The sequence below is a fragment of the Bufo gargarizans genome, chromosome 2 (assembly GCF_014858855.1).
Source record: "Bufo gargarizans isolate SCDJY-AF-19 chromosome 2, ASM1485885v1, whole genome shotgun sequence".
Taxonomy (NCBI): domain Eukaryota; kingdom Metazoa; phylum Chordata; class Amphibia; order Anura; family Bufonidae; genus Bufo; species Bufo gargarizans.
The window spans coordinates 595,432,642-595,455,424 of NC_058081.1; positions in this window are offsets into that span (position 1 = coordinate 595,432,642).

The window sequence follows — 22,783 nt, forward strand, 5'->3', positions numbered from 1 at the left end:
TGTACTTTAAAGTGGTGACATACTTATTAATCTTGCGAATTTAATGTCATCTAAATGTAAATTCAATTGAAAGTGAGACAACTTGCTCAAGGTTCCACACCATGCCAAGTAAGCGTGTAGACATTCAGTGCCTACGTGCCCTGGGTCGCTTGATAAAGCACCTGCTACTGCGGTGCCAGACAGAGATAGTATCAGGTGAGCCTTGGCAGTAGAGGCGGCATTCCAAAGAGGAGACAATTTACATTCCGTGCAGCAGTGTTGTAGAGCCAAAGAAAATAAGCATAGAATCCGATTCATTGCTCCTGGCTCCTGCTTGCCTGACCCAGGCCTTCTGCTCGCTACACTCCTACCCTCTTGGCTACCCCTCTTGATGTTTTTAAACTTTGATCCATCTGAATTGTGGCCTACTATCCGAGAAATCACTGGATATAATTCATTAGGGAAGGTATTCTTGGTTACATAAAGCAACAGGGTGACCCTCTTACCAGGAATGAAGCAACTTATTGCAATAATTTATAGTGTTTATGTGTCCTATGGATATGTTAGATATCAACAGTACCTCCACAAGTTGCATTAATTCAGGTTTACATCATAGCACCTCTACTGCCTCTTAAAGCTGAGCATTACAAAATGATAGTACATAAGATTTACTGATTTACTGGAAAGCGACACGACTTGCTTTCGGAACATCTCTAGGCCGTTGTTTGCAGTAAGGTTAGAGCAGTATCGATGTTCATTTTCCTTCTAGCACTATTGAAAGTATCATGAAATTGTCCCACTGAAATCAATGCTTTTATGCTACGCACCATGTCTAATGAGTTCCCCCAGTGGTCCTCTATTCGTGAGAGGATCTTGGCTTTGACTAATACATGGAAGTCAAGAGCTTAAAATGACCAAAAGAATTGCAACCTATAGATTACCAGTAGTTATTGTTTAGTTTGGACGGCCTATCTTCACATTTTTGGTAATTCTACCAAAAGTTGATTTTGATGTGTTAAAGGGGTTTTCTGAGATTTTTCTTTTACTGATGACCTAGTCTCTTGATAGGCCATCAATATCTGACCAGTGGGTTCCGACACCCAGGACCGCCGCAGATCAGCTGTTTGAGAAGACAGTGGCACTCCTGTGAGTGCCACAGGCTTCTCTCTGCTTTTACTAGGCCAAGTGACAGCACGTTCATCGATTATGTGGCCCAGAAGAAGCTCAGCCCCATTTAAGTAAATGGGGCTGAGCTGCAATACCAAACACAGCGCTGTGCTTAGTAAGCTGCGAGAAGACAGAGGAGCTCACAGGAGTGCCGCTGCCTTCTCAAAAAGCTGATCGGTTGTCAGACCTCCACTGATCAGATACTGATGATCTATCCAGAGAAAAAAAATCTCGGAAAACCCATTTAAGTGGTCTATCTGTAGTAAGTTCTGCAATCAGCTATTTGTGGAGTACATGTAGCACAGTTTTCTGGTGGAGGGAACATAACTGTGTATCTATGAACATCAACTGACATACAAAGCATCCATTCAATGAGTATTCTTGTAGACGTCTAATACCAAGAGGCTTGTGGCTTTAGCTTTTTTGGGGGTTGTTCTGAAAGAAGAGATCCTTACCTACAAAAGGTTGGCTGAGATCTTCTTATTTGTGCCAATATGACATAAAAACTCAATAGGAGCTTTAAGCTGGGTTTCCACATTCAGGTTTTTATGCTGATTTTGAAGCCAAAGCCAGAATTAGATCTTAACTGCAGGACACATTGAATTCACACCTAGCTTTTTCTGCATTAAAAAATCTAAATGTGGAAATCCAACCTTAATGAGTCACAAACTACCTCATGACTCATTGATGAGTCTCCAAGGTCAAAGTGGACCTCTTTTTGTTGATAAACTGGGTAAATCTCAACAGAAGTCAGTGATGACGCAAAACACAAGTGCTACTTTCAGGAATGAGTGATTGATTCGTGGCCTTTTATTTTGAGGTTCTTCTTGCAAGGATCTCTAAGTAAAATGAATACTTCAGTTTCAGAAGAACTCAAGGCTTTGTGAAGCTAATCTTCTGCAAATCCCAGGCTTAGAACAGCTTAAGGTGTCAACACTGGTATAATACCTTGGAACACATTTCTTCCTGGCCCGAGTGTCATTTCTGAAAAGCCGCAGTGTTCAACATTGCTCAGGAGTCTTGTAGGGATAGTCTCTGTACTGCACAAAACATCAGTCATCTATATAATCCCTATGCAACATATATGGAATGCTCAATCATTTTGTTTGTTTTAATGTATACCAATCCAATGCCCATTTACAATAAGTGATCTCTGAGATGTAATCGTCTATCAACTGAGACATCTGATTACACCTAAGGAGTATAACAATAAGGTTGGGTTTCCACGTACAGTTTTTTAATGCAGTTTTATTTTTATCCAAAACCAGGAACTAGATATAAATGAAGACTTCTCGTTTTGGCTTTGGCTTCAAAAACTGCATAAAATATCCAGAATCCCATTCTAAAACCTTTGTAAACGTGCCTTACTGTAGACTCCTTCTCCTCCTATTTCAGCTTGTTTTCATCTATTTGCAGCTAGATTTCCCTTCTGGAATATCCCATGCTTACTGTCCCTAAGTACCAGGAATAGTCCCAGGTTTTGATGATTTTTCACGGGAAATCTTTAAACTTGGAAATGGCTCTTTCTAGCTCTCAATTTTATTTATTTATTTTGATTTACTGATACAAAAATGAATCTTCTTTGTGTTAGGTTTAAAATGGTGCGTCAAAGGGTACTTTCAGACTTGCGTTGTTTGATTCCGGCAGGCAGTTCCGTTGCCTGAACTGCCTGACTGATCAGGCAGACTGTATGCAAACGCATGTCATTTTTTCTGACTGATCAGGCATTTTTCTGACTGATCAGGATCCTGATCAGTCTGAAAAATGCCTGATCAGTCAGAAAAATGCATTGCAATACCGGATCCTTTTTTCCGGTGTCATCAGGCAAAACGGATCAGGTATTTATTTTTTTCTCATTTTTAAAGGTCCGCGCATGCCGGATCCTGCACTAATACATTCCTATGGAAAAAAATGCTGGATCCGGCATTCAGGCAAGTCTTCAGTTTTTTTCGCTGGAGATAAAACCGTAGCATGCTGCGGTTTTCTCTTTTGCCTGATCAGTCAAAAAGACTGAACAGAAGACATCCTGATGCATCCTGAATGGATTACTCTCCATTTAGAATGCATGGGGACATGCCTGATCAGTTATTTTTGGGTAAAGAGCCCCTGTGACGGAACTCTATGCCGGAAAAGAAAAACGCGAATGTGAAAGTACCCTTCGAGATGTGCATTCCATACACTTTCTGACTGTTCTGGTCCAGCATGGCTTTCATTCATGATACTGTAGATGAAGATGTTAATACCGTGTATTTACAGAGTTTGTCCGGCATAGCTGCTGACCAACCCAATCCTTAGAATCTGTGCCAAATGAAATAAAAAACCTCACTCACTCTTCCACTGTCCTGCTGTTCCCATGCTGTGGCCCCCCTCCTTCACCGCTTTGGGTTCCTGCTGAACTGAAAGTGGCTTGGTCCTGTGAACACTGCAGTCAATCACTGGCCTCAGCAGGGATATGAATCACTAACATGTCATTAGCAGTGACGTGCCATTCTAGCAGATGTGACAGCTGAGTCCACAGTGGTCATGACACCAACCCACCTAAAGCAGCTGGGAACAGGGCTGTTGTGCAGTAACAGTGGGACAGGTGAGTAGTGTTCTTTTAACTGGGCAAAGGTTCAAAGGATAGGGTTGGTCGGCTTCTAGGCTGGACAACCCCTTTAAATCTCCATACCATGGTTGGATGGGGGATGCATTGAGGTCCAGTTACACCTCTGACTACAGGCTGTTAAGACTGTTGTAGTGGTCGGTAGTCGGAGCAATAGGCAACCACGTACTTTCTGTTTTCCTTCAGCTAATGGCTTTGAAAGTCATATACAGTACAGACCAAAAGTTTGGACACACCTTCTCATTCAAAGAGTTTTCTTTATTTTCATGACTATGAAAATTGTAGATTCACACTAAAGGCATCAAAACTATGAATTAACACATGTGGAATTATATACATAACAAAAAAGTGTGAAACAACTGAAAATATGTAATATTCTAGGTTCTTCAAAGTAGCCACCTTTTGCTTTGATTACTGCTTTGCACACTCTTGGCATTCTCTTGATGAGCTTCAAGAGGTAGTCACCTGAAATGGTTTTCACTTCACAGGTGTGCCCTGTCAGGTTTAATAAGTGGGATTTCTTGCCTTATAAATGGGGTTGGAACCATCAGTTGCGTTGTGGAGAAGTCAGGTGGATACACAGCTGATAGTCCTACTGAATAGACTGTTAGAATTTGTATTATGGCAAGAAAAAAGCAGCTAAGTAAAGAAAAACTAGTGGCCATCATTACTTTAAGAAATGAAGGTCAGTCAGTCCGAAAAATTGGGAAAACTTTGAAAGTGTCCCCAAGTGCAGTCACAAAAAACCATCAAGCGCTACAAAGAAACTGGCTTACATGCGGACCGCCCCAGGAAAGGAAGACCAAGAGTCACCTCTGCTGTGGAGGATAAGTTCATCCGAGTCACCAGCCTCAGAAATCGCAGGTTAACAGCAGCTCAGATTAGAGACCAGGTCAATGCCACACAGAGTTCTAGCAGCAGACACATCTCTAGAACAACTGTTAAGAGGAGACTGTGTGAATCAGGCCTTCATGGTAGAATATCTGCTAGGAAACCACTGCTAAGGATAGGCAACAAGCACAAGAGACTTGTTTGGGCTAAAGAACACAAGGAATGGACATTAGACCAGTGGAAATCTGTGCTTTGGTCTGATGAGTCCAAATTTGAGATCTTTAGTTCCAACCACCGTGTCTTTGTGCGACGCAGAAAAGGTGAACAGATGGACTCTACATGCCTGGTTCCCACTGTGAAGCATGGAGGAGGAGGTGTGATGGTGTGGGGGTGCTTTGCTGGTGACACTGTTGGAGATTTATTCAAAATTGAAGGCATACTGAACCAGCATGGCTACCACAGCATCTTGCAGCAGCATGCTATTCCATCCGGTTTGTGTTTAGTTGGACCATCATTTATTTTTCAACAGGACAATGACCCCAAACACACCTCCAGGCTGTGTAGGGGCTATTTGACCATGAAGGAGAGTGATGGGGTGCTGCACCAGATGACCTGGCCTCCACAGTCACCGGACCTGAACCCAATCGAGATGGTTTGGGGTGAGCTGGACCGCAGAGTGAAGGCAAAAGGGCCAACAAGTGCTAAGCATCTCTGGGAACTCCTTCAAGACTGTTGGAAGACCATTTCAAGTGACTACCTCTTGAAGCTCATCAAGAGAATGCCAAGAGTGTGCAAAGCAGTAATCAAAGCAAAAGGTGGCTACTTTGAAGAACCTAGAATATGACATATTTTCAGTTGTTTCACACTTTTTTGTTATGTATATAATTCCACATGTGTTAATTCATAGTTTTGATGCCTTCAGTGTGAAAGTACAATTTTCATAGTCATGAAAATAAAGAAAACTCTTTGAATGAATAGGTGTGTCCAAACTTTTGGTCTGTACTGTATGTGTTTCTGAAAATCAATTTAAAGGGAAAAATATAATGCCAATGGTTCTCCAAGACAGTTTCACATATGATTATTTATGATGGCTTTATATTAACCCAAATTTGACAAAATGTGTGTGAAAATGAATGTAGATTGAAGTCATCCCATTTGCATGTATAATTACTGCAGTATATGCGCAACAGGTAGCCCGCAGGAGAGAGAGCTGAGAGGAGAATGGGGGTAGTTGTGGAACTGATAGGAATGGTAGCAGTTCACAGTGGAAGTCCTCACGCTGGCACTCCCTGTAGCCGTGCAGCAGTGAATGGAGTGCATCCTTTCTTCCCTTGGGGTACACATTCACAATATATACTATAATTCCTAGGTAGGGGATTGTAGATCCTTCAACTGTAGTGCCCTGGAACAAGGTTACTTTTGAGTCTGAGGACATTTGTAGACATTTGCCCTATTGCCGCAATGCATAATCATCAACTCCCTACTTTATTGCTTTTCCTGTCACATAGACTGCTAGAGCTCCTGACCCAAAAGAGAAGGACCCACCTCCTCCCACTGAGCAGGGCAACATAACTGAATGGTGTTCCCATTTCAGCTTCAGGGATTACAAACATCACGTAGAAAAAGTGCATTAACATTAACCATGGACATTAACCCATTAAATAGCATAGTAACCATTTGCAGTAGTCCTCTGAGGCACTGCATATGCTACCTATAATAAAGGAAAACTGTTAAAAAAAAAGTCTATAATAAAAGAAAACTGTTAAAAAAGTTTTCTATTAAAATAATTAGTTAGAATGTCTGTTTAATGTTTTATTATTTTAACAGGAGTAGGAGGTAAGCAAGAGACATGGTGATGGGGAGTCCTGAAAACTAAAGTCACCTAAGACTCTCTAAGGTCATTGGTTGCATTCTGTGGCTATCCATCATTAGTTATACATCTACTAACACATATGCTGGGAATTGATGTACATTTAGAACTGAAAATGAACATAAAAAAACTACCTTGTTTCAGCTATAATACTTAGATGTGTAACCTGAAGCTCCATGGTGTACCCCATATCAACCAATCAGAATTTGTGTTGAATAAATTGTGTAATTTGGTTGAATACCAGAAGCAATATTAAAGGGGTGGGCTGCTGTGGAGGTCACTGTTAAGGGGGCAGGGAATGGTGGAGGTCACTGTTAAGGGGGCGGTCCGCTATAGGTCAGTGTTAAGGGGTGGGGTGCTGTAGAGGTTACTGTTAAGGGGCGGGTGTTGTGGAGGTCACATTTTATGATAGGAGGTCTGTGTAGGTCACTGTTAAGGGGGCGGATGTCACGGTCCCTCCCGTGACAGAGGTGAGAAGATCAGATAGACTTGCTGCACATGAGGCTATCTGACAGGTCTCTTCGTTTTCCTCTTTGTATTTTGTTGTTTGGCAGGATCTCACCTCTCCTCAGGTTCTGCTTGTTAACAGTTATGAGCCTCTATTTAGGTCTGCCTCACACTGCTGAACACACGGTTGATATTTCTTCTTGGAGTTGCTAGAGCTTGTTTTTCTTGGATCTGCTGCTTCTCCATACATCTCAAAGCTAAGTACTAGTTGCCTTTTCTGTCTGTTTTGGTTCTAGGCCTCAGGGAGACGTGGGTTTCTTCATCTGGGAAGGAACCAGCTGTCTCAACTCCTGCTACCTATCCTAGGGCTCATCAGTTTTAGCAGGGCATAGTTATCCGGCGTATGAGCATTTCCACCATCAGGATCTGCTCATACTGGCAGGAGTTAGCGAAAGGCCTAGGAATTACTAGGAGGTCACCATCCCTCTTCCTTAGCTTTTAAAGCCTAGACTGTTGTCTATTTCCTTTTGTGTGTATCTGGTGTTTTTCCCTTTCCCATTACCCGTGACAGCGGGTTATTGTGGAAATTACTGTTAACTAGACGGGGTACTGTGGAGGTCACTAATAAAAGGGTGGCTGCTGTGGAGGTCACTGTTAAAGGGGAGGGCACTGTGGATATTACTGTTAAGGGGGCAGGCCACTGTGGAGGTCACTGTTAAAGGGGCGGGGTACTGTAGATGTCACTGTTATAGTGGATACTGTCGATATCTTTTAACGACACACAAACATTAAATGAAATAGATGAAATATACCCGTGCAAAGTCGGGTCCTTCAGCTAGTTTTTAATAAAGGTCAATTGAAATAATGATTTTTAGCCAAAAATGAGTAACATGCAATCATTAAAAAACATTTCCTCCGAAGGTGTACATAGCCTTTAATAATAATCCTATTGGCCGTCTATATATCACATAATAAAACCATGAAATAGAGCATAAAGGGTTAAAGTGTCCTTCACATCAGTCTAAGAGTGCATTCACATCACCGTTTAGCTTTCTGTTCTTTTGATTTATCAGAAGAGAGAAAAAACAAAAACAAAACAGGATCCTGTAAAAAAAGGATCCTGTTACATCAGTTGTCATCCGTTTGAGCCTTTTCCGTCATATCCGTTTTTTTTAGACGAAAGCAAAGTTCTGCATATGCAGTTCTTTTTTTTAACGTCTAAAAAAATGGATCTCACGCACGGAAATAGATCAAACGGATGACAACTGATGCAAAAGTATCAGCTTTTTGCAGGATCCTTTAAAAAAAACAGATCCTATGCAATCCTATGCATATCTGAAGCAACAGGCTCCGCTTTTTTACAGGATCCTGTTTTTATTTCTCCCTTTCTCTCTTCTTCTGACGGATCACAAGAATGGAAAGCTAAACGGTGATGTGAATGCACCACTAGCGGCTCTGATTGGATAGTGTCAGCCTCTGCAGGGAAACACTCCAACTGGTAACACCCATCTGGACCTTTTTTTTTGCAAACTGCCAGTAATTCAATTCAACTAGCAGGAATAATAAAGCAATGGAACAGCAATGAGCCATAAGAATAGATGTTACAGAGTTGTTATTACATGGGGAATGCAAGTAGTTACTAAATCAGACGTGTCAGGAGAGGTTACGGGTCCTCTTAAGGGCTGAAAAGTCTCCAATAGCTTGTTTGTCTTAACTTGTCACAGATTTCGTTATCCAGCGTGAAAAGTAACAAAGCAGCTCAATATTTCTGAGCTGGAACCTCTTGCCTGCAGCTTATAAGTGAACATGACATGTCAGATGAATGACATCCCCAGACCAGGGATTTAAAGATACTTCTCAAGTCTTGTACAAACTAAAGAAAACCTTTTACTGATAGACAACGGGCCTTGTGCCTAAAAACTGTTCCAACAGAAAGTGTCAATTCTGCATGTAGCAACCAGATCTGATTAAGCTGCATTCACATTGCATTTTAGTCCTCGGCAGGGCATTCCAGCAGGGGTATATGTCTCAAAACCCGTAAACAGTTACTGCAACAGGTACATTGACTTTATTGGGTCAAATGGAGTTCAGAGGATTCATTTTGGACTTGTTTGACTCATTTTTCCATTCTTTTCTGCCCTTTTGCTGGACAAAATATCATGGTAGACCTCATTAGTCAGTGAAAAAGCCAGAAAGGAACAGAAAACAGGTCAAAAGGAGTCCAAAGATGAATCCTTTGAACTTGGACCCATTAATGTCACTGTAACCATCATTGTATACACCCCAATAATGTTTTCAGGTATTGAGATGTATACCCTCCTCCATTCATTTCTATGGGAATTCCAAAAATAGCCAAGTGAGCGTGCTTGACTATTTCCGCCAGTCCCATAGAAATGAATGTGAAGCACACTCCACAGGTGCGGCCACTGCTCCATTCACTTCTATGGGGCTGATGGAAATAGCTGAGCCAGCACTAGGCTATTTTCGGCAGTCCCATAGAAATGAATGGAGGGTGGCCATGCATCCTTCACTTTGCGGACTCCATTGTAGAGATGGGTGCGGGTCCCAAAGGTGGGACCTGCACCCATGAGACATTAGTGGCATATCCTGGCGATATGTCCCCAATGTCTGAGATGACACAACCCCTTTAACGCCTATTTCGCAATATGAGTCGCAGTAAGGGTCCTTAAGCACATGAATTTGGCCCTGGCGTTTATACTTTAACACAAAAAAAAAAAGCCAGAATATGCTCATGTGTGTTTTATGGAAGTAAAAATGCCTGAAAAGATTACTAGAGCTACATGCATGTGGCATTTTTGAAAAGAAGCCAGAAAGGTAAAAAAGGCCACCTAATGAACAAATGCGGCAGAAACTGCATTTTAGGTTTCCCATATTTCTCATCTGTAGCTGACATTTTTAAACAGCACGTAAAATACAAAAGTGAACAAACTATAAAAAAAGAACAGCACCAAGAGCCTATGTGTGAAAGCATCCTAATAGTGGCGATCATGGCAAACTCAATTTTTCCTGTGCAGAAAATGGTGGAATTACATTGATACGTGCCCCTGAGATGTGATGCTGTATTTTGCAAAGTTCTATCATAACCCATATTTCCATCTGCTACACAGTGTCCATAGCTGCTGATAATGAGGGTGGTTCTACCTCCCTGGTGTATTAACAAAGCAGATAGACAAAGATGTTACACTGACGCTGGGTTCAGACCTGAGCGTACTTGAACGTACGCTCTGTATGCGCGATTGTACGGGTGTTTGCAATCGCGCATACAGAGACAAGCGAACACCTATTGTGGCGCGTTCCCGCTGAAGTCTATGTACGGGAACGCGCGACAAGACGCCCCAAAGAAGCTCATGTACTTCTTGGGGAGTCGGGCGTTTTACAGCGCGATCGTACGCGCTGTAAAACGCTCAGGTGAGAACCATTCCCATAGGGAATCATTGGTTCTTGCCTGTTGAGCGTTTTACAGTGCGTAGGAACACGCTGTAAAACGCTCAGGTGTGAACCCAGCCTAATACTGTACGATGATGGGAGCCACATATACAACATGGTAAGAGAAACGGGGGAGTAGAGGGCAAAGAAGCGCCTGTATATACGTGTATGCGAGAGGGTTACTAGGGGACCTGTGGACCACATTATTACTCCATAATAACTGACAAGTGGTTACCATTTCCTGTCCCCTGTTACAGGAAGAGCAGCTCTGGAGCACAAACTGCTGCTCTAACGAGTGAATTACAAGAATAACAAAAACAAAAAAATGAATTATTTTTAAACATATTTAATTTTTATTTCTTCCAAAATTATTTCTAAATTATACTCATTAGGGCCGTCTGCTGGGCACATAATCCACTTCCACTGACACTGGTTCATGGTGGGTGGTTATTGAGAGCTATGTTAATGGTCAGGCCACCATTCAGACAACATGTCCACTTTCCTTAAACAGTGTCAGCAGAAAACAATATTTAGTTCTGGAAGGGCTGGAGGTCAGACGTGTTGTAGTTACCTGTTAATGGGGATAAATTCAGACATATAACATGTCCTCCTCTCTAAATAGGCTCGAAACGTCTTTGATGAAAACCGCTAAAAATAAGTCCCTGTCATCGCCCTGCAGCATTCATCACCTTTCCTGTCATAATATTGCATTAGCCATTCGCCAAAGAACCACCATCTTTGAGCGGCTGTGTAGTCAGTAGAGAGAAATGCTTTCGCTGTAACCGCTCTTGGAAGATATTGTAATCTTAAAAGGTGTTAATATGAGGTGCTGATGACAGTGTGCACCACTATTTACAATGTCTCCTCTCCGAGTGCACTGATGGCAAGCTCAAACTAGTCGGTATGACCACCACTATATACACATGTATACACTACTCACAAAAAGTTACGGATATTTGGCTTTTGGGTAAAATTTATGGAAAATGTAAAAAGTTCACGCTACAGTGATATTATATCATGAAAGTAGGGCATTTAAAGTGTAACTGCCATGTTTTCATCAAAAAAACAATTTTAGCATATGTTACTGCTGATGCAGCATTATGTATAAAGCAAGCTTTAGTTTCTTCACATACCACTGTTTTCTTAGAGTTTTCACCTTAGTTACGGCTGTCTTGAATACTACAATATGAGGATCTTCTCAAGATGGCTCCTCTGCCAGTTCTCTGAGGCCAAAACTGCCTTCCCTTACATCCCATACACACTTGCTGTAGCCAGCAGCTCCCTGCCAGCCAATCAGATTAGATTACTGAGAGACGCGCCTCCTCACTCTGAAGCCTAATGCAGGCATGCAGTGTAAAGGACCGCCCCTCTGTCTTCTTAGCTGGAGACAGATGAGCCACAGCAACTGTCTTTTAAGGGAGCAGTGGAAAGGGACAGGGGACATTAATGAAAGCTGTTAGTATAAGGTAATTAAAGATCTTTTGACAATTATTGACAGACAAAGGGTCCATTCACACATCCGCATGTGTTTTGCGGATCCGCTGATCCGCAAAACACGGACACCAGCAATGTGCGTTCCGTATTTTCGCCGGCACTATAATAGAAAATGCCTAATCTTGTCCACAATTGCGGACAAAAATAGGACATGTTCTATTTTTTTCGGGAACGGAATTGCGGACCTGGAAGTGCGGATCCACATTTCCGGATCTAGACAGCACATCGTGTGGCCCCATAGAAATGAATGGGTCCACAATTCCGTTCCGCAAATTGTGGAACAGAATTGCGGACGTGTGAATGGAGCCTAACTCATGTATACATGCCTAGCTGTAATAAACTGGCAAATAAAAAAAATACACTTTAACCCCTTCAGGACACAGCCATTTTTCATCTTCAGGACGCAGCCTAATTTTGCAAATCTGACATGTGTCACCTTATGTGGTAATAACTTTAAAGCACTTTTACTTATTCAGTCCATTCTGAGATTGTTCTCTCATCACATATTGTACTTCATGAAAGTGGCAACATTGAGTCAAAATATAAAAAAAAATTACAAAAAAATACCCAAATTTGGAAAAAAAAGTTTCAATTTCTCTACTTTTATAATAGATAGTAATACCTCCAAAAATAGTTATTACTTTACATTCCCCATATGTCTACTTCGTCTTTGGATCATTTTGAAAATTACATATTTTTTGGGGGGTCGTTAGAAGGCTTAGTAGTTTAGAAGCAAATCTTAAAATTTTTAAGAAAATTTCACAAAAATGTTTTTAGGACCAGTTCAGTTATGAAGTCACTTTCTGGAGCTTACATATTAAAAACCACCCATAAATCACCCTATTTTAGAAAATACCCCCCTCAAGGTATTCAAAACTGATTTTACAAACTTTGTTAACCCTTTTGTTGTTCCACAAGAATTTAAGGAAAATCTAGCTGAAATTTCAGAATTTCACTTTATTGACAGATTTTCCATTTTAATCCATTTTTTTCCGCTAACAAAGCAAGGGTTAACAGCCAAACAAAACTCAATATTTATTACCCTGATTCTGTAGTTTACGCCACATATGGGGTGTTTTTGTAAACTGCTGTATGGGCACACGGCAGGGCGCATAAGGAAAGGAACACCATATAGTTTTTGGAAGGCAGATTTCACTGGGATAATTGTAAGTTGCCATGTCACATTTGAAGACACCCTGATGCACCCCTAGAGTAGAAACTCCCAAAAATTACAATGGTACAAACATCATACTTAAGCTAGGGAACGTCATTTCACTAAATTATTTGTAAAGTGAAAAGGTTAATAGTATGGAGTACCGCCTATCAAAGAAAGACACCTAGAATTTGTGTAGTCACGTTTCTCTTTTAAAGAGGACTGTAAACCTCTCCTTACATGTCTGTTTCAGCAACTAATGTATTGCCCATGTAATAACGATTCTGGAGCATCTATTCTTATGACTGTATGTGCCATTTCTTTAATATTACTGCTAGAAGTTATGACTTGAAGGGCATCTGTCAGCAGATTTTTACCTATGAAACTGGCTGATGAACTTCTAGGAGCAATGGGGGCATTGCCGTTACATGTAGAGGCTCTGCTCTCTTTGCAATTGCTGCGCCCTTTTCACTTTGATTAACAAGTCCAGGTAGGCATGATGATGTTTACACTGCCTTGTCCTGTCAATCAAAGTTGAGAGGGAGAGGACGCAGCAGTCACAGAGAGAGGAGAACCTCTAGATCAGTGATGGTGAACCTTTTAGAGACCAATTGCCCAAACTGAAACCCAAAGCCCACTTATTTATCACCAAGTGCCAAGCCAGCAATTTAACCTGAATAGCAATATAGTATATTTTCCATGTATCATTTAGCTATAATAGCCTGCCTACATTCAATGCACTGCCTGTGCCATTCATAGTACGCACTGTGCTGATGAAGGACAGGAAAAATCAAAGGCATATTAGTACACCAAAGGCTTTTTCAAGGGTGCGGGTGCCCACAGAGAGGGCTCCGAGTGCCGCCTCTGGCACCCGTGCCATAGGTTCGCCAACACTGCTCTAGATGCTGACAGACGCATGTAAGCCGTTTACAGAGGGAAGGAGCTCCTTCTCTCTCCCCACCAGCTCCCCGCAATGCAAAGGCAATGTACTGATGACACAGTTGTCAAGTGTCTTGTATTTGCCAGGACTGTCCCTGATTTGCAGTCCTGAGCCGAAAATGGGTGGGACTACCATAAACTCCACCCATAAGTGAGTGTTTCTTGGCAGGTTTGGGGCAGAACTTATGTGCCCATTTTACCAACTGAAATGTTGGTAAGTATATGATGTGGCCTTACAAACGCCTTTGAGTCTAGCAGCTATGGAAGCCTTAGAGGCCCAGCCACAGGCAGGGTCTCATACATGAGTGCACTGGGAACTTAAAGTGGGCCTGGAAATAAATCGAAACATGGCCCTATGTTGTAGAGGGGGCAACACCACAGTATTCAACTGTATCACCATCCTGAGGACGGTGATACAGTTGGGTTCAGAAGGGAGCTGCGGCCATTGGCCAGGTGTATAAGTTCCTGATGCTCCTAGCATTAATTAATGCTTAGAGCATTAGATCCTTATGTACCTGGCCCGCCGGTGTGAAGAGGGTCTATGGCTAATCCTCCCTGGTTTCATAGACGAACTTTCAGTGTAAAACTGATAGTTACAGTGCATTACAATACAGTATGTATGGTTATGCATTGTCCAGTGTTCAGTCCTTATTGTGTAAAAGTAGCAAAACATAAAAAATAAACATATTCAATTGGTATCTCTGTAATCGTAATGACCAGCAGGATAACGTTAGCATGTCGTTTTTTTCCTGTATGCTGGAAAAACAAAACCCAAAAAGCAGTGGCAGAATTGCTGCCTTATCTTCATCCTGCTTCACAAAAAGTGAAATAAAAAGCGACCAAAAAGTTGTATGTACCAATGATGGCAACTCATCCAGCAACAAGTAAGCCCTTATAAAGCTCCGTCAAGAGAAAAATAAAAAAAAATATGGTTCTCAGAAAATAGTGTATTGGTACCTAAAGGCCGTGCGATGGCAACATGGTGCCCATAAACCAAACAGCAGTTTACATCTACGTTTATGGCATTTCAATACCCAGTAGAACCTGCCTAACAATTTAAGAAGTGTGGTTTGAGTAGGCTACTTTCACACTTGCGGTAGCCTTTTCCGGCAGGCTGTACCAGCGGGGGAACAGCCTGCTTGATCCGTGCTACTGCAAGTCCACCGTGCCGCCGGAAGTCTGCTCCTGCCCCATTCCCTATAATGCCGAGAGGCAGCCGGACAAAAAACGACAAAATCACTAATGGGACATCACTACTGTGTGAGGACACTAAGGGCGTAAACCTACTCTTTAGGGGCCCCAATGGGGCATAACTACTTTGAGAGGGGCACTAAGACAGCAATATGCTTTGTAGGGGAACAAAGGGGACATGGCGGGGTTGGGGACTGTATAGACCGACATTAGGTGAAATTAGAGGCATTACTTAGGGTACTTTCACACTAGCGCTTTTGTTTTCTGTCACAGGAGCTCAATACCGGAAAAAAACTCATCAGTTTTATCCTATGGGCTCGTTCACACGAACGTTGGTGTCCCGTTCCTGTATTGAGGACTGCATTTGCAATACACGGGCACCGTTCCGTTGTCATTCCGCATCACGGATGCGGACCCATTAATTTCAATGGGTCCGCAAATCCGGAGATGCGGAACGGAGATACGGAAGCACTACGGAGTGCTTTCTGGGGTTCTGTTCCATGCCTCCGCATCGCAAACAGATAGAACTTTCTCCATATTTTTTCTATTCTGAAATCTGCAGTGTAAAATGGCAGTTTCTGACCACAAAGGCGGTATTGTTGTAAGTAAAAAATTATGTAACAAACCAACGGGTGCCTTGTCTCCTATTAGCGCTTGTGAAAATGAAGCATATTAAGCTAAAGCTACAATTAATTGAAATAAAATTAAATAAAAATTACATGTCCCAATTTTAAAAATTCTTAGAAACACTTGTGGGGTTAGGGTTAGTCAATTACTACACCACTAGGTGAATTCCTTGAATGGTTTAGTTTCCAAAATGGGATAACTTTTTGCGGTACACTGTACTGATACCTGAGGACTCTGCAAGTGTCACATGGCACCTGAAAACCATTCCAATGAAATCTGCCCTCCAAAAGGCAAATGGCTCTCCTGCACTTCTGAGCCCTGCTGTGCCCATACAGTAGTTACATATGGGGTGTTGCTGTATTCAGGAAAATATATATAACAAATTGTGGGGTGCTTTTTCTCCCGTTACCCCTTGTGAAAAAGAAAAAACTAGGGCTAAAGTATCATTTTAGTGGAAAAAAATATATTTTTTCATTTTCACTGCACAAAAGTGTTTCTAAATTCTATGAAATGCTGGGGTCAAAGTACTCACTACACCCCTTGATAAATTTCTTGAGGAATGTACTTTCCAAAATGGAGTTACTTTTGGGGGCTTTCCACTGTAGGAATGCCTTCGGATCTCTTTAAATGCAAAATGAAGCCTGAAAATCATTCCAGCAAAATCTGCCCTTCCCAAATGGAGCTTCTTCCCTTCTGAGCCCTGCTGTGTGCTCATATAGCAGTTTACGACCACATATGGTATGTTGCCATATTCAGGAAAAATTGGTAAGAAATTGTACCTTTTGTCCTGTTACCCCTTGTGAAAATCAAAACTTTGGGGCTAAAACCAACATTTTATTGTAAAAAATATAAAAAAATATTTTCACAGGGAAGTGTTTCTAAATTCTATGAAACACCTGTGGGGTGAAAGACTAGTACATCCCTCGATAAATTTCTTGAGGGAAGAAGTTTCTAAAATTAGGTCTCATTTTTAGTTGTTTCACTGTAGGGGTACCTCAGGGTCTCATCAAATGCAATATGGTGCCTGAAAAATCTGGTCTCCAAAAGGCTTTTGTTATTCCTCCCCTTCTGAGTCCTGCTGTGAGCTCATGCATTAGTTTACAACCACATATGGGGTGTTTCTGTAAACGGCAGTATCAGGGTAATAAATATTGAGATTTGATTTGCTGTTAATCCTTGCTGTGTTACAGAAACAAATTGATTAAGATGGAAAATTTTCAAATAAAAACTATTTCACCTCCCTTTGTTTCTACAATGTAAGACCCTCAAAGTCACTTTAGAACTTACTTTGGTCCTTTAAAATGTCGGTTTTGGAATTTATCATGAAAATTTGAAAAATTGCATCTTAAATTTGAAGTCTTTTGAGTTCCTAAAAAAATAAAAAAAGACATTTCCAAAATGATGACAACGTAAAGAAGACATATGTTGAATGTTAAAGGGGTTATCTAATATACAGGGGTTATCATAGGCGTGCGCACGGGGTGTGCCGGGGGTGCCTGGGCACACCCTAATCATCACCTCCGTGCTGCACTGCCATCTGCCAACTCCTGATGCGATCCTTCACTAGTGGTCTGAAGCCTATGAGACAGTAGAGCGCTAGAATGGATTTGCTCTAGGGAGGTATGATGTCGGGAAAGAGGCGGAGTCTCGTCATGCAGGGGGCGGGGACTCGTCATACAGGGGGCGGGGCCTCAAGATATGCCGGAAATTCAACATAGGTAAGTCTGTGGAGGAGAAGAGTGACTGTTATATGGACTTGGGGGGCTTTTTGCAGGGGCTGAAGGGAGGAGGAATAATCATTGTACACTGGAGACTGTTAGAGGGGTCTGAAGAGAGGGGGGTGAAGTGATATTATTTACAAGGGGACTGTATGCTGGAGAGGCTAAAGGCAGAGAGAGTGATGTATTTTACATGGGACTGTATGCTGGAGGGGCTGAAGGCAGGAGGGGTGATATTATTTTACATGGGGACTGTATGCTGGAAGGGCTGAAGGCCGGGGGAGGTTTGTATTTTACATGGGACTGTATTTTGGAGGGGCTGAAGGCGGGGCGTGATGTATTTTACATGGGACTGTATGCTGAAGGAGCTCAAGGCAGGCAGCGAAGAGAGGAAGGGTGATATTATTTACATGGGACTGTATGTTGGAGGGGCTGAAGGCAAGGAGTGATGTATTTTACATGGGACTGTATGCTGGAGGGGCTGAAGAGCGCCATAATTATTACTATTCTGGTCCATTCACACGTCCGTAGTGTTTTGCGGATCCGCAATACACCCGGCCGGCACCCCCATAGAACAGCCTATTTTTGTCCACAGCTGCGGACAAGAATAGCACATGTTCTATTTTTTCCAGAGCCACGGACCGGAAGTTCGGCAGGCCGCTCCGGAAATGCGGATGCGAAGAGCACACTGTGTGCTTTCCGCATCCATTCCGTCCCCATAGAGAATGCATGGGCCCGCACCCATTCCACACAATTGCGGAATGGATGCAGACACATTTTGCGGACGTGTGAATGGAGCCTAATACAGAGGGGGCCATTATAATATTAAAGGGAACCTGTCACCAGGATTTTGTGCATAGAGCTGGGGACATGGGCTGCTAGATGGCCACTAGCACATCCGCAATACCCAGTCCCCATAGCTCTCTGCGCTTTTATTGTGTTAAAAAACTGTTTTGATCCATATGCAAATGACCTGATATGAGTCCTGTATCCGGAGATGAGTCAAGCGGAAAGGAGCCCAGCACCGCCCCGCGTCCTCCGAATCTCCTCCTTGCTGGCTGACGTCACAGAGCTGGAGCGCCGAAATCTCGCCATGCACGAGCTAGCGCATGCGTAGTTCGTTCCCTGTGCTGATGCCAGTACAGGAAATGAACATGATGCCGACACTGCGCATGCGCTAGCTCACGCATCACGCGATTTCGGCGCTCCAGCTCTGTGACGTCAGCCAGCAAGGAGGAGATTCGGAGGACGTGGGCGGTGCTGGGCTCCTTTCCGCTTGACTCATCTCCGGATACAGGACTCATATCAGGTCATTTGCATATGGATCAAAACTGTTCTTTAACACAATAAAAGCGCAGAGAGCTCTGGGGACTGGGTATTGCGGATGTGCTAGTGGCCATCTAGCAGCCCATGTCCCCAGCTCTATGCACAAAATCCTGGTGACAGGTTCCCTTTAAGAATAATAATAACACAGAGGGGCCAGTATATATTATAATTACACAGAGGGCATTATACTTCTGGGCACTACGGGTGGAGGGGAGGTCTGTTATCTGAGGATGATAGTAAAGTGAGAAATCTAACCATTTTTCTGTGAAACTCTGCAGTCGCGGCTGAAAGAAGGTATCATGGCGGCCTTATGTCCGAATGAAGACGTTGAGGAAGGTCTACATGACAGGAGATGTCACTGGAGGTAACAGGTATGTGCTGCTGTACTCTACTGTATAGTGTGTACCATTATATGTAATGCCCATCCACATATCTGTTTGGGGGGGGGGGGTGGCTATAGGATTTGGCCCACACTGCCGAAGCCTGCCCCCCGACTTCAGGTCACACTGTACGTGTTCTGAATTCTGGGGCCTCTCACCCATCTACTACATTATCTGTACTCACAGAGTTACCACTGTGTTATCTGTGGTATTACATAGGACTGCAGGTGACATCTGCTACATTATCTGTACTCAGTTATCACTTTGTTATCTGTGGTGTTCATAGGACTGTAGGTGACATGTACTGCATTATTAGTAAAAAGGGACGTGTTCACAGGTTGGCGGGGGGGCAATACTTGGCTTGCCCCGGGTGCTGGCAACCCACGCTACGCCACTGGAACTCTGCCCTGTATGTTCCCTGCTGCTTGCTACCCCTCCTCAATTACACCTCTGTATAATGTACCCTGATACCCCTCAGTTATATGATACCGTATAACTGAGGGGTATCAGGGTAAATTACAGGGGGTAATATAACTGAAGGATCAGGGTAAATTATACAGGGGGTAAAACTAAGGGGTATTAGGGGTACATTATTATACAGGGGTAATATAACTGAGGAGGGCTATCTCAGGTGACATGATTAAGGGGTAATATAACTTATATAATATAAGTTATATTATCCCTGTATAATGTCCCTGATAGCCCTCCTCAGTTATATTACTCCTGTATAATTTACTCTGATAGCCCTTAGTTATATTACCCCTGTATAATAATCTACCCTGATACCCCTTAGTGTATTTGTGTGTGTGTGTGTGTATATATATATATATACATACACACGCGCGCGCGGCGTGTGTTTGTGCTTTAGGGTGCACACCCTAATGCAATAGGCTGCGCACACCTATGGGGGTTATCTTCATATACAAAAGCAAAAACACAAAATGCAATCGCACACTGCAACCAGCACTCTGCCCTGCCTTTATGCTGGATGTTGAATAAGGCATTGGTGTACATTTTGGCCAAAGCGTAATAAGCCTCTCACCACGTCAAGGTCGCCTTCATGAGTGGTCCCTAACACTAGTTCCTACCTGTTATGGGCCATGACAGCCACACAAAGTCCAGGGAGTGCAGGCACAGCTTGCACGCCAAGCACACTCTGCTTTTAACCCCGTCCGGTGCCATTACAGCTTTCATCGGATCCAGGGATGCAAGTACCAACATGCATGCTGAGCCTACTATATACTTCTCCTGGAGCCTAATGGCTACTGGTAGGTGCTAGGTAAGCAGACTCAGTTTTAGGCCCCTTTCACACGGGCGAGATTTCCGCGCGGGTGCGATGCGTGAGTTGAACGCATTGCACCCGCACTGAATCCTGACCCATTCATTTCTATGGGGCTGTTCACATGAGCGGTGATTTTCACGCATCACTTATGCGTTGCGTGAAAATCGCAGCATGTTCTATATTCAGCGTTTTTCACGTAACGCAGGCCCCATAGAAATGAATGGGGTTGCGTGAAAATCGCAAGCATCCGCAAGCAAGTGCGGATGCGGTGCGATTTCCACGCATGGGTTCTAGGTGACAGTCTATTCACTGTATTATTTTCCCTTATAACATGGTTATAAGGGAAAATAATAGCATTCTGACTACAGAATGCTTAGTATAATAGTGCTGGGAGGGTTAAAAAAAAATATAAAAAGTTAACTCACCTTATCCCCATGATCGCCTAGTTCCCGGTCGGTCTGTTCTTTAGCTGTGGCTAAAGGACCTGTGGTGATGTCAGATCACATGCTCCATCACCATGGTGATGGACCATGTGATTGGAGCATGTGATCTGACATCACCAAAGGTCATTCAGCAGACAGCTAAAGAACAGACCGGGATCTACACGATCATGGGGATAAGGTGAGTTAACTTTTTTATTTTTTTAACCCTTCCAGCGCTATTATACTAAGCATTCTGTATTCAGAATGCTATTATTTTCCCTTATAACCATGTTATAAGGGAAAATAATACAATCTTCAGAACATCAATCCCAAGCCCGAACTTCTGTGAAGAAGTTCGGGTTTGGGTACCAAACATGCGCGATTTTTCTCACGCGAGTGCAAAATGCATTACAATGTTTTGCACTCGCGCGGAAAAATCGCGGGTGTTTCCGCAACGCACCTGCACATTTTTCCGCAACGCCCGTGTGAAACCAGCCTTATACTGACTTTAAAACCAGCCTCCAGGGCATAGTAACTGGTCAGGTGTGCATGACTGCATGGAGATCGCCACGCCTCCAATATATACTACAAAGAAAAAATATGGGGGATTCAGCCCGCACAACCCCTAGCAGGTGCAGATTGCTATGGCGAAATACAGATACAAACGCAAAAACACAAAATGCAATCGCACTCTGCAACCAGCACTCTGCCCTGCCTCTATGCTGGATGTTGAATAAGGCATTGGTGTACATTTTGGCCAAAGCGTAATAAGCCACTCACCACGTCAAGGTCGCCTTAATGAGTGGTCCCTAACACTAGTTCCTACCTTTTATGGGCCATGACAGCCCGTCATATTTGCTAATTCTACCAAGCCAACCAGGTCCAAGTTGAAATAGCAATGCGATTAAGGCCCCATGCACACTGCCGTGTTTCACAGCCGTGTGCGGGCCGTGGAACCGCGGCCTGGATCCCTCCTGAGAGCAGGAGCGCACGGAGTCACTGGTTGCTATGACGCCGTGCGCTCCCTGCTGCCGGCACAGTACAGTAATACACTGGTATAGATCATACCAGTGTATTACTGTATTGCGGCGGCAGCAGGGAGCGCACGGCGTCATAGCAACCAGTGACTCCGTGCGCTCCTGCTCTCAGGAGGGATCCAGGCCGCGGTTCCACGGCCCGCACACGGCTGTGAAACACGGCAGTGTGCATGGGGCCTAATTCAAGTTATAATAATCGAATTTCGATTTCAACTTAGCACTGCTATATTCCATATTCGTTAATTGGAATATAGCAGTTGTGACGGTATGCGAGGTGAGGTGGTGGATGATAGGTATGTTTCACCTCGCATGCGCTCTGTTGTCAGGGACTGAACCGGAATCCGGCCCGGGTTTTTCCAGCCTCTGTGGCAGGCTTGGTTCCGGTCCAGAGATTATGGTCCACTGGAGTTCACCTCCAGGTGGACTTTAAATAAACAGGAAGAGAGCACAACAGGTCTCTCATGTGCTGAGTCTCAGGACTGTAACCTGTGTTGCTGAAGAGAGAGCTATGTTTGGATGCGGGAAAAACAAAAAGGTTTGCTTTACCATTTGTGTTGTGGATGTTGGGGAGCAGCCCCACACCGTATAGTCAGGACACGACTGTATAGCTTAGCGCCGGACGGCAAGGATTTACTTTATGTTTTGTTTGTTTTCTGCTGTGCAAACCTTTGTGCCTAAATAAACCTGGCAACAAGCCAGATTTTCAAGGAAACTGCCTGCTTACGGACTGTCTGTTCAGAAAAAGGTGATCCCCACGAGCTAATCTCCCACACGTGGTGGACTCAGCGGGCATTTTCTGAAAATGGAGGAAATGTTAAAGGCCCTGCTACAGGCCAATGCCGCTCAGCGGGAATCCAATCGCCAAGTC